The 16,390-nt window shown below is 39.2% G+C and overlaps 1 pseudogene; it reads right to left on the reverse strand.

Annotated features, from left to right (window-relative positions):
• Positions 1 to 1,348: 1,348 nt before the first annotated feature.
• Positions 1,349 to 16,390, reverse strand: part of LOC124284374 — a 39,238-nt pseudogene continuing 24,196 nt past the window's right edge.

Consider the following 16,390-nt stretch of genomic DNA (forward strand, 5'->3'; position numbering starts at 1 on the left):
TGGTGTAACTAAATACATAAATGCACATATAAATACATCTTTTCATAATTAGGACCATATAATTATATTATAGTTGAGAGATAAATGCGTGACTCTGCTAGAAGGAACCATACAAATATATTCACCATTTGGAGATTAAACTATGCCTAACCCTAAACTCTGAAGGGGTGGTGGGATAGCCTAGTATTTAAAGCGTTCGCTCTTCACGCTGAAGACCCGGTTTTGATTGCCCACATGGGTACAATGTGTAAAGCCCATTTCTGGTGTCCCCCGCCGTGATATTGCCCCATTATTACTAAAAGCGGCGCAAAGCTAACCTCACTCACGCACACTGACAGATACTTCTTCCCACGGAAACCTTCATGGAGATCCGATATCGGATCAGTTAGAATCGATGGCCTTGTTGATGCATGTCATCGAATACTAATTGCGTAGATCTGTACTAATCATGTTAATCACCGTATTGTCTGTTCCAAGTTCGATCAGTTCCAGGATGACGTAGATGACGGTATAAAGTAAGAATATTGCTGAGTGTAGCGGTTAAGAAAAACAACTGCTAAAACCTTTACCGGTAGGAAAATAATAATAATAATAATAATGTGTCCATTTATATAGCGCCAAACTCCACACTAGGTATGCTCATAGCGCTAACAATCAAGGCACAGCACATTATAGCATTATTGGCAATGGTTGCTATTTTCTTTTCAGTCTCATATTGGTGAATTAAAACATAACTTTAAAAGTCACGATATGATAGAGTTTCAATCACGACGAAATATGATTACCAGCTGGTTGGAGACAGCAAATAAACATTCCAGGCATGTCATTTTATTACCTTTTAGGGTTACAAAGCAGCAACATATCAATCAGCTATCAACAATGAAAACATGATCAAGCATTCATAAACTGACGTACAAAAGAAAGTACACACCTGGTGTTTGGGGATTATTTGAAAAGTGTTGGGACTTTGATTGGCAACTTCGCAATTGGGCACGATAGCTGTGGTGTTTTGGCAGCATATTAGGAAAGTCTGTGACTTATATATCATTGTAAAAACAACGCTTTTCAAAACATTTACGTCGCTGTTTGGAAAGTAATCCAAAAGCATCAGTCACTTTTATGGATAATAACTTCTTTTTATTCTTTACACGACGTTTCGGAGCTAATTCTTGCTCCTTCATCAGGCTATTCATCGTTCACCTGATGAAGGAGCAAGAATTAGCTCTGAAACGTCGTGTAAAGAATAAAAAGAAGTTGTTATCCATAAAAGTGTCATGTATTCATGTTCGTCCAACTTCTAAATGCCTTTCAAAAACTTCAAAAGCACCAGGTGTGTACTTTCTCTTGAACGTCAGTACAAAAGTCATTTGTGTTCACTTCATTATGACAATGTGTCGTATTACACGAAAGTTCGCTAGTGAGATATATGAACAAGAACTAAACACAAACAACGAAACTCTTTCCATAAACATAACCATCATCATCAGCAGCAGCTATAATAGTGGCTATTGTTTTATTCCGACTATATCACGAGAATATTATAGGCAGAGTTGACTGTACAATTAAATTATAATTATATAATGAGTATGTGATTGATTGTTTTCGTCAAAAGCACAGTCGAGTGTGGACCAGACAATCCAGTGACTGGCATCATGTGATACGGTGATGACAGAACATGTGTATATTATTCACTATGAAATAGTTATGATGCCAGGTGTTCGCGAAAAGTGAGCCTATCCAATCTTTCAATTGTCTCCACAACCAAGCTCCAGAATATCTCCCTGAACTCTTGTGGGGAAAGGGATTTCTCCTATGTTGCACCAACTCTTTGGAACACACCTTCAGAAATCAAATTCTGTGAATCTCTCTCAACCTTCAAGTGAAAGTTAAAGCCCACCTTTTTCACTGTGCCTATGAAGGACTCCTTTTACTCTATTCTTTTCAGCGCACTGGACATTCATACGTGTGTGGACATTTGCGGTTTATATTATTGTTATGGAGAACACCTGGTGTCATAACATTAATTTCCATTTCCCTGTATGCAATGGGGGAGTCAGCTCTCAGAGAACAGCAAGGGGCGGTGGGGAAGCCTAGTGATTAAAGCGTCCGCTCGTCAAACCGAAGGGCCGGGTTCGATTCCCCACATGGATACATTCAGGACGGTTGGACCCTCTCGAACACTGTTTCGGGCGAATAGATTGTAAACAGGGGAAATCAGGTATGAATCAAGGGAACTGACAACAATAATAATGCCTAGTGGTAAGAACGCAGCAACCACTTGACAACGGTAGGAGGCTATGATTAAAAAGTTGTTATCCATAAAATATCTTACTTTCTTATTAGTCACCAAGTGGTAAGAACGCAGCAACCACTTGACAACGGTAGGAGGCTATGATTAAAAAGTTGTTATCCATAAAATATCTTACTTTCTTATTAGTCACCAACTTCTAAAATGCAAATAAAACAAAGCAGCACACAATGAGTCAGCATATTTTGCACATCTGCCGAACTGTACCGCAGCGAGCTGATAGCAACGCGTTCGATAACCATCGAATGTCAACCGTACCTCAACAAGATCACGAATGTCAACCGTACCTCAACAAGATCACGAATGTCAACAGTACCTCAACAAGATCACGAATGTCAACCGTACCTCAACAAGATCACGAATGTCAACCGTACCTCAACAAGATCACGAATGTCAACAGTACCTCAACAAGATCACGAATGTCAACAGTACCTCAACAAGATCACGAATGTCAACCGTACCTCAACAAGATCACGAATGTCAACCGTACCTCAACAAGATCACGAATGTCAACCGTACCTCAACAAGATCATGAATGTCAACCGTACCTCAACAAGATCACGAATGTCAACAGTACCTCAACAAGATCACGAATGTCAACAGTACTCAACAAGATCACGAATGTCAACCGTGCCTCAACAAGATCACGAATGTCAACCGTACCTCAACAAGATCACGAATGTCAACCGTACCTCAACAAGATCACGAGATGTCAAGCCGTACCTCAACAAGATCACGAATGTCAACGTACCTCAACAAGATCACGAATGTCAACCGTACCTCAACAAGATCACGAATGTCAACCGTACCTCAACAAGATCACGAATGTCAACCGTACCTCAACAAGATCACGAATGTCAACCGTACCTCAACAAGATCACGAATGTCAACCGTACCTCAACAAGATCACGAATGTCAACAATACCTCAACAAGATCACGAATGTCAACCGTACCTCAACAATATCACGAACGTCAACAGTACCTCAACAAGATCACGAATGTCAACAGTACCTCAACAAGATCACGAATGTCAGCAATGGTACCTCAACAAGATCACGAATGTCAACTGTACCTCAACAAGATCACGAATGTCAACAGAATGTCAACAGTACCTCAACAAGATCACGAATGTCAACCGTACCTCAACAAGATCACGAATGTCAACAGTACCTCAACAAGATCACGAATGTCAACAGTACCTCAACAAGATCACGAATGTCAACAGTACCTCAACAAGATCACGAATGTCAACAGTACCTCAACAAGATCACGAATGTCAACCGTACCTCAACAAGATCACGAATGTCAACAGTACCTCAACAAGATCACGAATGTCAACAGTACCTCAACATGATCACGAATGTCAACAGTACCTCAACAAGATCACGAATATGCTGCAATTAGAAGTTTTCTTTGGAGAAACTGAATCCAAATGTTTTGCAATGTTGTTTGACCGTCTTTCCCAGCAGAGGACTTCCACAGAAGAACACTGTCACGTGACCCTTGTTTTGTGCAGAGATTTCGCCGAAGAGCTGAAAATAGTACAAAACAACAGAAAATGCAGTGAATATGAATATGTAATGTCTCCATTGATACCTAGAGATTACTACGCGAAACTATGTCTGGTACTATTTATCTTATATGAAAATGCTTCTAAACATACAGTTTCCCCAGAAAATCTTTGTTTCCTTATACTGATAATATAATTTTAAACTAGGTGTTACATTATGTAGTAAGGTTCTAAATAGGGGAGGAAACTCTTGTAGGCTTAAGAATGAACCTTACTATGCTGCAAAATGCTCATCAAAGAAGAACCTTACTACAGCAAGAGTTATCGCCCCTGGTGTAGCAGACGGCTTCCTTTGTTGACATGCATGGCTGATTTACAGCAGAAGAGAAAAGAAAGCTGGTTCAAGATGATTTTGAAAGAGGTTTGAATAATGCAAAAGAGTTAGCTAGTAGACATGACATTCCTCTGTCTACACTATACAGAACTTTGAAGAATATTTAGTCAGGCGTTGGGATTTAGCACAGGACAGGGGCAGGGAGGCCGAAGGAAGTTCAGTTCTACGGATTGCCAGCTACTTGGTCAGATTGTGAGTAGGGGAAAATCGAAATGCGTTCGGAATATCAGAGATGAGACGAATAATAGAGGCAGCCCTCGGGTATGTACTGAAACCTTTAGACAAGAACTTAACTGGGTGACAAAGCGCGGAATTCCCTCACCATTGATGTAAGATGCACAAGAAGAAAGACGTTTAAACAGATGTAAGGCTCACAATGATAACAGGATCATGTTTTCTTTTCTGATGAAAGTTCTGGCTGGCCTGTGTGAAAATTTGGAGAAATGATACCGTGAAACCTATCTACCAACGCCCAAAACACAGCCCGAAATTTCACATGTGGGATGGGATATCATCACGTGAAGTGACGCCGTTGTGTATTTTCTCTGGAAATGTGAATGAAGGAACGATATGTTTACATCTTAAATGATCGCCTTCTTCCAACGCTCCGAACACTGTATGAAGATAATTGGATTTTCCAGTATGATAACGACCCAAACACACTGCGGGCTACACAATTCAGTGGTTGTCGAACGAAACTGTTCAAGTTTTAGACTGGCTTAGCTACAGCCCAGGTCTTAACACTATTGAGAATGTGTGGGGACTAATGAAGGACAGAATAAACCAAAAATGACTTGAGGATATGAAGAAAGAAGTGGTCGAATATCGGGATACGCTGTCACGCGATTTCCTATAAACTTTGATCAGTAGTGTACCTAGGCCAATTCAGTCGTGTATTGCTGGGCAAGGAGGTATCACAAATTGCTTCAAAGACACTTAGACTGTAAGAGAATCATATCTCAACATATTCCTTTAAGTAAACCTTCAATGGTTTATATACATGTATTAGATATTTGCCGAAGCAGCTTTCTCAATAATTTCTGGGAATATTATACGTCTATCATTTGAAACCATATCTTGAGTTTGTATGTCAATGAAGACACTGTGTGTACAAGTGACGCCATCTCTTTGTGAACTTTTTTATTATATTTCTGGACAAATGTCAAGCAACTATGTAAGGGGCGAAATCTGACAGGTACCATTTCAGCCATAGTTATACATGCATACAGACATACAGACATGCAGACATGCATGCAGGCAGACAGACAGACAGACAGACAGACAGACATACATACATACATACATACATACATACATACATACACACACACATACATATACACACACATACATATACACACACATACATACATGCATACATACATACACATACATATACACACATACATACATGCATACATACATACATACATACATATACACACACATACATACACATACATACATACATACATACATACATACATACATACATACATACATACACACACACACACATACATACATACATACATACATACATACATACATACATACATACATACATACATACATACATACATACATACATACATACATACATACATACATACATACATACATACATACATACATACATACATACATTTGTATAGCGCCGATATCCAGCTCAGCTGCTCAAAGGCGCTTTTTTTATTTCCTCGTTCATTGGATGTCAATCTCAACGGCATATCTTATTGTCAATATCAACTCCCTGGGGATCATACAGCTCTTGCAGCCACTAGGCGCACCGAGTTATTGTGGCATTCTCATCCTTACGAGGTACCCATACACAGCTGGGTGGACTTGGGCACATAGTCACAGTACTTTGTCCAAGTTTACGGCACGTTGCTGTACCCGCAACTAGGTGTTTGCACGTATTCATGTGGCCACCATCTGGTCATATACCAACGGATTCGTGGGTTCTTTTAAGTGCGCAGGGTTGTGTACTGTACACTAGGGGTTGTGACAACACTGAAAGAGTCTGCATACAAAGTTGCCTCCAAGGTTTTTACACCCGGTCACAGGTGGGCTCGATCCCGTCACCTTAGCTCGCTGGATCACTAGCCTGGCGCTTTGGCCAGTTAACACATTCACACCACTTTACCCTTAACTCGATGCATTATACGCGGTTGTGTCGAAGTTGCAGAGACCTCATAACTAATTCGTAGTTATCCGAAGTCTAACACAACCGTACCCTTGAGGATCCAGGTTAGAATTGATCTTCGGTAACTCATGCTTGTCTCCCCCATGAAGATCCGGGTTAGAATTCATCTTCAGTAACCCATACTTTTCGTAAGAGGCGACTAACAGGATCGGGTGGTTAGGCTCGCTGACTTTGTTGATATACATCTATGTCATCGTATCCCAGTTGCTTAGATGGATGTTCATGCAGTTGTTCACTGGATTGTCTGGTCCAGACAGATTATTTACAGACCGCCGCCATATAGCTGGAATATTGCTGAGTGCGGCGTAAAACGACAAATAAACAACCAAACAATCGGGACACAATGAGTACCATGGACCAATACTTTACTTGCTCACTCACTCATAGATAATTCGTACTTATCAAAGGTGCGCCACAGCCGAAAATAATTGAATAAAGAAAGAATACGAAGGGGTACTGATTTAACTTCGTATCAGTAGTCCTTTCGACATATCCAAGTTCGTGTGACTTATGATACATAATACATCGTTCACGATTGACGTAATACAGCTTCCTTCTTTCTTACTCATCAAATTTACATATACATATTTACTAGTGCAAATATGTCCTCCTAGTTTGACGTTAGTTTTGACACCATGGAGTAATCGGTATCGGACCTGGAATTCGATCCCACACCTATTCTTGATAACAAATATATCAAACAGGTTTCCAACTCACAGGTATCTCTATGTCATCCAGTGGATGCATGCATAGGTGGCGTCCTTTTTTGGTTCAAATGAACGTACGCTGTTGAGATGGTATTGTGACAGGATGTCATATCACTGAAATTCTCTGCAATGCGGCATTAATCCAAAAATATCCCATTTTAGCGCTTCGTCTTCCAAACAAGAGAAAAGAATAGTGGCGTGGGGTCAAGGTCATACGTTTCCTTCCAATAGAACATAAAGCGATACACAGGCTTAAAACGTCTCACTACCTTTCTAAAGTTTGGCCTCCCTGGCTGTGTGCGGGTCTTCAATCCCGTCAGCAGGTCCTTGTCTTGTTTCTTATGGATGAGGTCCCAGGGCCATCTGTAAACCAATTCCTTTCAGGTCCGTCTTGTTAAGTGCTGCAGTCATGTACATGTGCATCTCGATGAAGTTGCCCAGCCCGCCTTCCATAGTCTGTTCCAGTTCCAACTGAGTGAGGAGGCTGACGAACCACTCGAAGCATTTCTGGTCGCGGTTGATCCAGATGAAGTCGACCTTAAAGGAGAAGAAGTTTACATGGCGTGTGAGATCAACGTAGATGATAGGAACCAGTGTCGAACTGTTAATTATATCCAGTGGCAGAAAGCATGAGCAAAAACTGGTATTATGTGCTTTATCTTACAAGGAGCTTGTGTTTGAAACTATGGGGACACTGTTATTCCTTCAATGGGACATTCCACCATGACCAAGTCTTCTACTGCAACTAAAAGTAAATCTGAACATAATATGTTCCAGGCTGTACTGACCTTGTCTGAGACAAGAACCTCACCAAGAACCTCCCCATCAGGCTGTACTGACCTTGTATAAGACAAGAACCTCACCAAGAACCTCCCCATCAGGCATGTACTGACCTTGTCTAAGACAAGAACCTCACCAAGAACCTGACCTTGTATAAGACAAGAACCTCACCAAGAACCTCCCCATCAGGCTGTACTGACCTTGTATAAGACAAGAACCTCACCAAGAACCTCCCCATCAGGCATGTACTGACCTTGTCTAAGACAAGAAACTCACCAAGAACCTCCCCATCAGGCATGTACTGACCTTTTTGAGTTTCATGACGTGATGTGGCACTTCATCATACCAGACGTGGGTACAACTGGGGCAGCGTCGCTTGTAGGCCTTGAACCTGTGCATGATGCTCTGTAGGATGGAGGCGTAGGGTGTCACGCCGATACCAGAGCAAATCAGAACAGCGTGCTCTGTTTCAAACATTGCCCTGGACGATGTACCATAAGGTCCGTCGACGAAACACTGCAAGAGATAGACGTTTAAGTCTTCAGAGATCATTGTTATTTTATCGGTCCGTCGCCAGCACTGAGGCACTGAGAGACAGCTCCCTTCGATCGAGTGTCAAGTGTAAAGCTAAAGCAGTAATTGCTTTTTGTCAATATTCAATGTTCATATTTTTTCAAGGAGTTGGTTCTGTCCATGAATAGGGACTGTAAGTCTCGCGAGGTGCTACTTCCGGTACTAAGCTGGTTCGCGGCTCTCTATGCGCGCGCCAAGTTGCGATCTGCGAGACGGGGCCCAGTTTACTTCCGGTACCAGATTTCCGATCACAAGCGTATATTGAAGAACCAGTTCTGGTTCCAAAGTGCGTGGCCGCCAAATATGACTTTCCTATACCGGACCAAGTGTATATCCACGCTTGGCTACCACAGCTGTTCACAGTCGTAATAGTTGGCTTATATTGGGGATGGTTAGATCGGGAATGTGTCATTCCTGCAAGGATTATCTGTTTCTTACTGTCACCTGACAACCATGAGACCATTCAGGTATGAAACGTTGTTTGTCACCGGAAGTACGAAGGTCTCGCGAAGGGCCGTGACCTACTTGCCCCTAATTTACAGTTTAATCTTAAGTCCCATGTACATATGTCTCTTAGGTCGATTCGTAGGTGTGTCGGGTCTAGGCTAACTGCCCCCCCGGACAACTGCCCCCTGGCTTGAGTAATATTTCTCAATAACACGTGCCAGTCCTTTCGCACTGTCACTGTGTCCATCAGCCCATCTAGCAAAGGCCGCATTACTGTATAACCTTCTCCAAAATTAACTTTCTCCAGGATAAATCGTCTATATGATTGTGTATCTAAGCCCGCTTGTGTGTGTCACTAAACTCACACGTGTGCATCTCTAAGCTCGCCTGTGTGTGTCTCTAAGCCCGCATGTGTGTGTCTCTATGCCCGCATGTATGTGTCTCTAATCTCACCTGTATGTGTCTCTAAGCTCACCTGTATGTGTCTCTAAGCTCACCTATAAGTGTCTGTAAGCCCACATGTATGCGTGTCTAAGCCCGCCTGTGTGTGTCTCTATGCCCACATGTGTGTGTCTTTAAGCTCACCTGTATGCGTCTCTAAGCTCACCTGTATGTGTCTCTAATGCCTTGTCCTATGTGTCGGATAACAATCTCGATGCTCGCATCCGCCTATCTTTGAGGACGACTGCATAATTATGTTTATATGCGTCTGTCTCTACCAACCTGCACTTGTACTGGTCTGTGTATCTTTCCGTGGAGGAACATCGAACTCCTTGACTGGAAACAGATGAGAAAGGAAATAAGATGATTCGTTCACCTTGTCGAAAACACTCCGTCGACATTTAGAAAACACATCTATAATATGCACAGAAGGATTTATAAATGATTTTATCATATCTCCAGACAGTAGATTCTGAATTACGTTCCGCATTCCAGGACATGAAATACAACAGAAATGTGTTACAAGGAAGAAGTAAGAACTTAGAATCACTAATGCTTATACGTCAAGCTCTTTGTCAGAAAGGTCTTAAGATGTCACTTTTTATTTGAAAAAAACCCCACACTTCTCACCTCCTGTGAGAAACAGCCTACAAGTGATTTCCGTGACAATCCGGTGTTTCACACAGCAGTAGTGAATACATTTGATACAGTTTAAATTTGGTTCAAGGGAAAAATGAAAGATGTTCTACGCGTGGCTGCAGTTGCTCATGTGGACTCAGAACAACTGCCAGGTACCTATTGTTTGTGTCAACGTCTACGACAGCATTTGTGTCGGTTCAAACAATCACTCGCAGGTTTATATGGCTCTATTTCGATTGCAAACAAACAGCGGACCTCTTATAAATAAATATACATACATACATACATACATACATACATACATACATACATACATACATACATACATACATACATACATACATACATACATACATACATACATACATACATACATACATACATACATACATACATACATACATACATACACACACACACACACACACACACACACACACACACACACACACACACACACACACACACACACACACACACACACACACACACACACACACACATACATACATACATAACATTTGTATAGCGCCGATATCCAGCTCAGCTCAGCTGCTTAAAGGCGCTTTGTTTTTCCCTCGTTCACTTGATGTCAATCTCAACGGCACATCGTATTGTTAATCTCAACTCCCTGGGGAGCATACAACTCTTGCAGCCACTAGGCGCACTACCTTCAATAGTGTTCCAGGTTTCTTTTCTAGCCGGGCACGAGGCGGTCTTCTTGTTGGCTTCACGTCGACAACCACTGACTTGTAACTCTGTAAGTGGACCGGACTCTCTTCATACCCTGCAACATCACACCACGGAACTGTATTACGACATACCAAAGTTACATGGGTGTTGAATATACTGACATGGCCACTCTTCACACTTGTGTGTATTGAGTTGACTATACATAACATATAAACTGTACACATGCTTCGTATTATGTGATGACAATACACGCTTTAAATGTTTCACACATGTTATAACTGGATAATATTACAATCTATATATTCTTCACACATGACTGTTATAACTGTAAGTTATTTCATGTAGATATGCTTCACATACACATAGTATAACTGAATGTCATTAGAATCTATATCTCCTTCACACATACGTGTTATAACTGGATGTTAATATATATGCTTAGCACATGAATGGTACAACTGGGTGTTATTACACGTTATATACGCTTAAAACATACGTGTTATAACTGGATGACATTACAAACTAAAAATTACTCACACGTGCATGTTATAACTGGATGTTAATATAAGCTATATATGCTCGACACATGCCTGTTATAACTGAAAGGTATTTCACGTATATATGCTTCACACATACATGTTATATCTGGATGTTAATACAAGCTATATATGCTTCACACATACACGTTTTAACTGGATGTTAATACAAGCTATATATGCTTCACACATATATGTTACAACTGGATGTTAATACAAGCTATATATGCTTCACACATATATGTTACAACTGGATGTTAATACAAGCTATATATGCTTCACATATGCCTGTTATAACTTGATGTTAATAGAAGCTATATATGCTGCACACATATATGTTACAACTGGATGTTAATACAAGCTATATATGCTTCACACATATATGTTATAACTGGATGTTAATACAAGCTATATATGCTTCACACATATATGTTACAACTGGATGTTAACACAAGCTATATATGCTTCACACATACATGTTACAACTGGATCTTAATACAAGCTATATATGCTTCGCATATGCCTGTTATAACTGGATGTTAATACAAGATACATATGTTGCACACATATATGTTACAACTGGATGTTAATACAAGCTATATATGCTTCACACATATATGTTACAACTGGATGTTAATACAAGCTATATATGCTTCACATATATGTTACAACTGGATGTTAATACAAGCTATATATGCTTCACACATATATGTTACAACTGGATGTTAATAAAAGCTATATATGCTTCACACATATATGTTACAACTGGATGTCAATACAAGCTATATATGCTTCACACATACATGTTACAACTGTATCTTAATACAAGCTATATATGCTTAGCACATGCCTGTTATAACTGGGTGTTAATACAAGCTATATGTGCTGCACACATATATGTTACAACTGGATGTTAATTCAAGCTATATATGCTTCACATATATGTTACAACTGGATGCCTGTTATAACTGGATGTTAATACAAGCTATATATACTGCACACATGTATGTTATAACTGGATGTTAATACAAGCTATATATGCTTCACACATATATGTTACAACTGGATGTTAATACAAGCTATATATGCTTCACACATATATGTTACAACTGGATGTTTACACAAGCTATATATGCTGCACACATACATGTTATAATTGGATGTTAATACAAGTTATATATGCTTCACACATATATGTTACAACTGGATGTTAATACAAGTTATATATGCTTCACACATATATGTTACAACTGGATGTTAATACAAGCTACATATGCTGCACACATATATGTTATAACTGGATGTTAATACAAGCTATATATGCTTCACATATACTGGATGTTAATACAACATATATGTTATAATTGGATGTTAATACAAGCTATATATGCTTCACACATATATATATGTTACAACTATCTGTTTATACAAGCTATATATGCTGCACATATATGTTACAACTGGATGTTATAATATGGATGTTAATACAAGCTATATATGCTTCACACATATATGTTACAACTGGATGTTAATACAAGTTATATATGCTTCACACATATATGTTACAACTGGATGTTAATAGAAGCTACATATGCTTCACATATGCCTGTTATAACTGATGTTATTACAAGCTATATATGCTTCACACATATATGTTACAACTGGATGTTAATACAAGCTATATATGCTTCACACATATATGTTACAACTGGATGTTAATACAAGCTATATGCTTCACACATATATGTTACAACTGGATGTTAATACAAGCTATGTATGCTTCACATATGCCTGTTATAACTGGATGTTAATACAAGCTATATATGCTTCAAACATATATGTTACAACTGGATGTTAATACAAGCTATATATGCTTCACACATATATGTTACAACTGGATGTTAATACAAACTATATATGCTTCACACATATATGTTATAACTGGATGTTAATACAAGCTATATATGCTTCACATATATGTTACAACTGGATGTTAATACAAGCTATGTATGCTTCACACATATATGTTACAACTGGATATTAATAAAAGCTATATATGCTTCACACATATATGTTACAACTGGATGTCAATGCAAGCTATATATGCTTCACACATATATGTTACAACTGGATGTTAATACAAGCTATATATGCTTAGCACATGCCTGTTATAACTGGATGTTAATACAAGCTATATGTGCTGCACACATATATGTTACAACTGGATGTTAATACAAGCTATATATGCTTCGTTAATGCCTGTTATAACTGGATGTTAATACAAGCTATATATACTGCACACATGTATGTTATAACTGGATGTTAATACAAGCTATATATGCTTCACACATATATGTTACAACTGGATGTTAATACAAGCTATATATGCTTCACACATATATGTTACAACTGGATGTTAATACAAGCTGGATATATGCTATATATGCTTCACATACATGTTACAACTGGATGTTAATACAAGCTATATATGCTTCACACATATATGTTACAACTGGATGTTAATACAAGCTATATATGCTTCACACATATATGTTACAACTGGATGTTAATACAAGCTACATATGCTGCACACATATATGTTACAACTGGATGTTAATACAAGCTATATATGCTTCACACATATATGTTATAACTGGATGTTAATACAAGCTATATATGCTTCACACATATATGTTACAACTGGATGTTAATACAAGCTATATATGCTGCACACATACATGTTATAACTGGATGTTAATACAAGCTATATATGCTTCACACATATATGTTACAACTGGATGTTAATACAAGTTATATATGCTTCACACATATATGTTACAACTGGATGTTAATAGAAGCTACATATGCTTCACATATGGCTGTTATAACTGATGTTATTACAAGCTATATATGCTTCACACATATATGTTACAACTGGATGTTAATACATAAGCTATATATGCTTCACACATATATGTCCACACATATATGTTACAACTGGATGTTAATACATATATGCTTCACACATATATGCTGGATGTTGTTACAACTGGATGTTAATTCATATATGCTTCACACATATATGTTACAACTGGATGTTAATACAAGCTATATATGCTTCACACATATATGTTACAACTGGATGTTAATACAAGCTATATATGCTTCACACATATATGTTACAACTGGATGTTAATACAAGCTATATACTTGTCTGCTTCACATATGCATGTTATAACTGATGTTATTACAAGCTATATATACTTCACACATACATGTTATTATTGGATGTTAATCCAAGCTATATATGCTTCACCCATGCATAGAGAATACTGCGCGAGGTCTCATTACATATACGAACGAGTGTCCCTCCTATGGTATCTGACCGGGCGAAAGCAAGGTCAGAAACCATAGGAAAGTCACGAGTTTCGTATAATTCGTATGTTATGAGACCGGGTGTGGTATTTTAAATATTACCCACGTCTTACATCCATTAAATTGACAAAATAGCTTATGGTTTCAAACCGAAACCGGTTTCATAAAGAGGTTGCGGAAGAATTTGTTCTGTAGTACACTTTTTGCATGACGTCACACTGTAATGACGTCACTACGAATTGCTCGTCTCCCGCTTAGGGGGTAACCGGCATCACGATGCATGTCAGTTGTCATCGCCTCGTACAGCCTCCTACATTAAACTACTCCGTAGCATCCCGTTTCTTTGTTTGCAGTTGCTGCACTCGGCTAACATCGCTGGTGGAAACTTTGCGTTTATATTTTTCGACGGATATAATGTCGCAGTTCGTCTCAAAATTAGACAGCGATACGGCAACGTTCGCAATGTTTGCATTCCCACAATGCATATAAGTTGTAGAATGAATGAATTCACGTGTCTGTTATGAATGAAGAAGTAGTTCCGTCACAACGTGACCTAAATGAGAGGTTATCGATTATCCAATCAAATCGTTAGAATCGTTACGAAACAGGTCAACGCGATACGAAATCAGTATGCAACTACCCATACGTTGACCACGTGCGAAATAAATGTTATAATGGGATGTAAATACAAGTTATATAACGGGATGTTAATACAAGCTATATATGCTTCACGCATACATGTTATAACGGGATGTTAATACTAGCTATATATGCTTCACGCATAGATGTTATAACGGGATATAATACATGTACACCTGACTGACTGATCAGTGCAGAATAAATACGTCACAATTCTGTAAAGAAAAAAGGCTGTGCATACCTTCATTTACATAACTTTTTTGCTGACTCTGGTTCTGGCTTTGGTCATTGTTGTAGAAATATTCGTAGAGACTATTGGTCCAATGTCCGGCCGATCTCACATGAAGCCATATTTTGTCTGCACAGAAATGACACAATGTTAAGAAAGAGACATTGCACAGAATGTGTTTCATATTTACGGGATTATCCAAAGTTTGATGTCGGCACGTCACTTGTAGCCAGGGGACGGTGGGGTAGCCTAGTGGTTAAAGCATTATTCGTCACACTGAATACCCGGGTTCGATTCCCCACATGGGTGCAATGTGTGAAGCCCATTTCTGGTGTTTCCCCACCGTAATATTGCTGGGATATTGTTAAAAGCGGCGTAAAACCCAACTCACTCACTCACTTGTAACCGGAATCACATAAATCCAAGAATCTCAAAATGCATATTGTGAGTGGCATTTGTAAGAAGTCACTATCTTTCTACTTGTCAACACACGCACATGTGGTCATGGCAGGGTGTCATGTTTTTTTGTTGCTTCAAGTCACACTCTTATATTACTGGAAGACCTACCTTTCAGATGATGGCCGTTTAATTGGAAGACATACCTTCCAGTTCGTGGCCTTTTTATTGTGAGGACCTACCTTCCAGATGGTGGCCGTTTTATTGGAAGGAACTACCTTCCAGATGGTGGCCGTTTTATTGGAAGACCTATTGATGGTGTCCGTTTTATTGTAAGGACCAACCTTCCAGATGGTGGCCGTTTTATTGGAAGGATCAACCTTCCCGATGGTGGCCGTTTTATTGTAAGACCTACCTTCCAGATGGTGGCCGTTTTATTGGAAGGACCTACCTTCCAGACCAGTTTATCGAAACACCTAACTTCCTGTTCGGTGCCGTTGTATGGGAAAACTTGCT

Source organism: Haliotis rubra, unplaced genomic scaffold (assembly GCF_003918875.1).
Source record: "Haliotis rubra isolate DU_JTF1 unplaced genomic scaffold, ASM391887v1 Scf335, whole genome shotgun sequence".
Classification (NCBI taxonomy): domain Eukaryota; kingdom Metazoa; phylum Mollusca; class Gastropoda; order Lepetellida; family Haliotidae; genus Haliotis; species Haliotis rubra.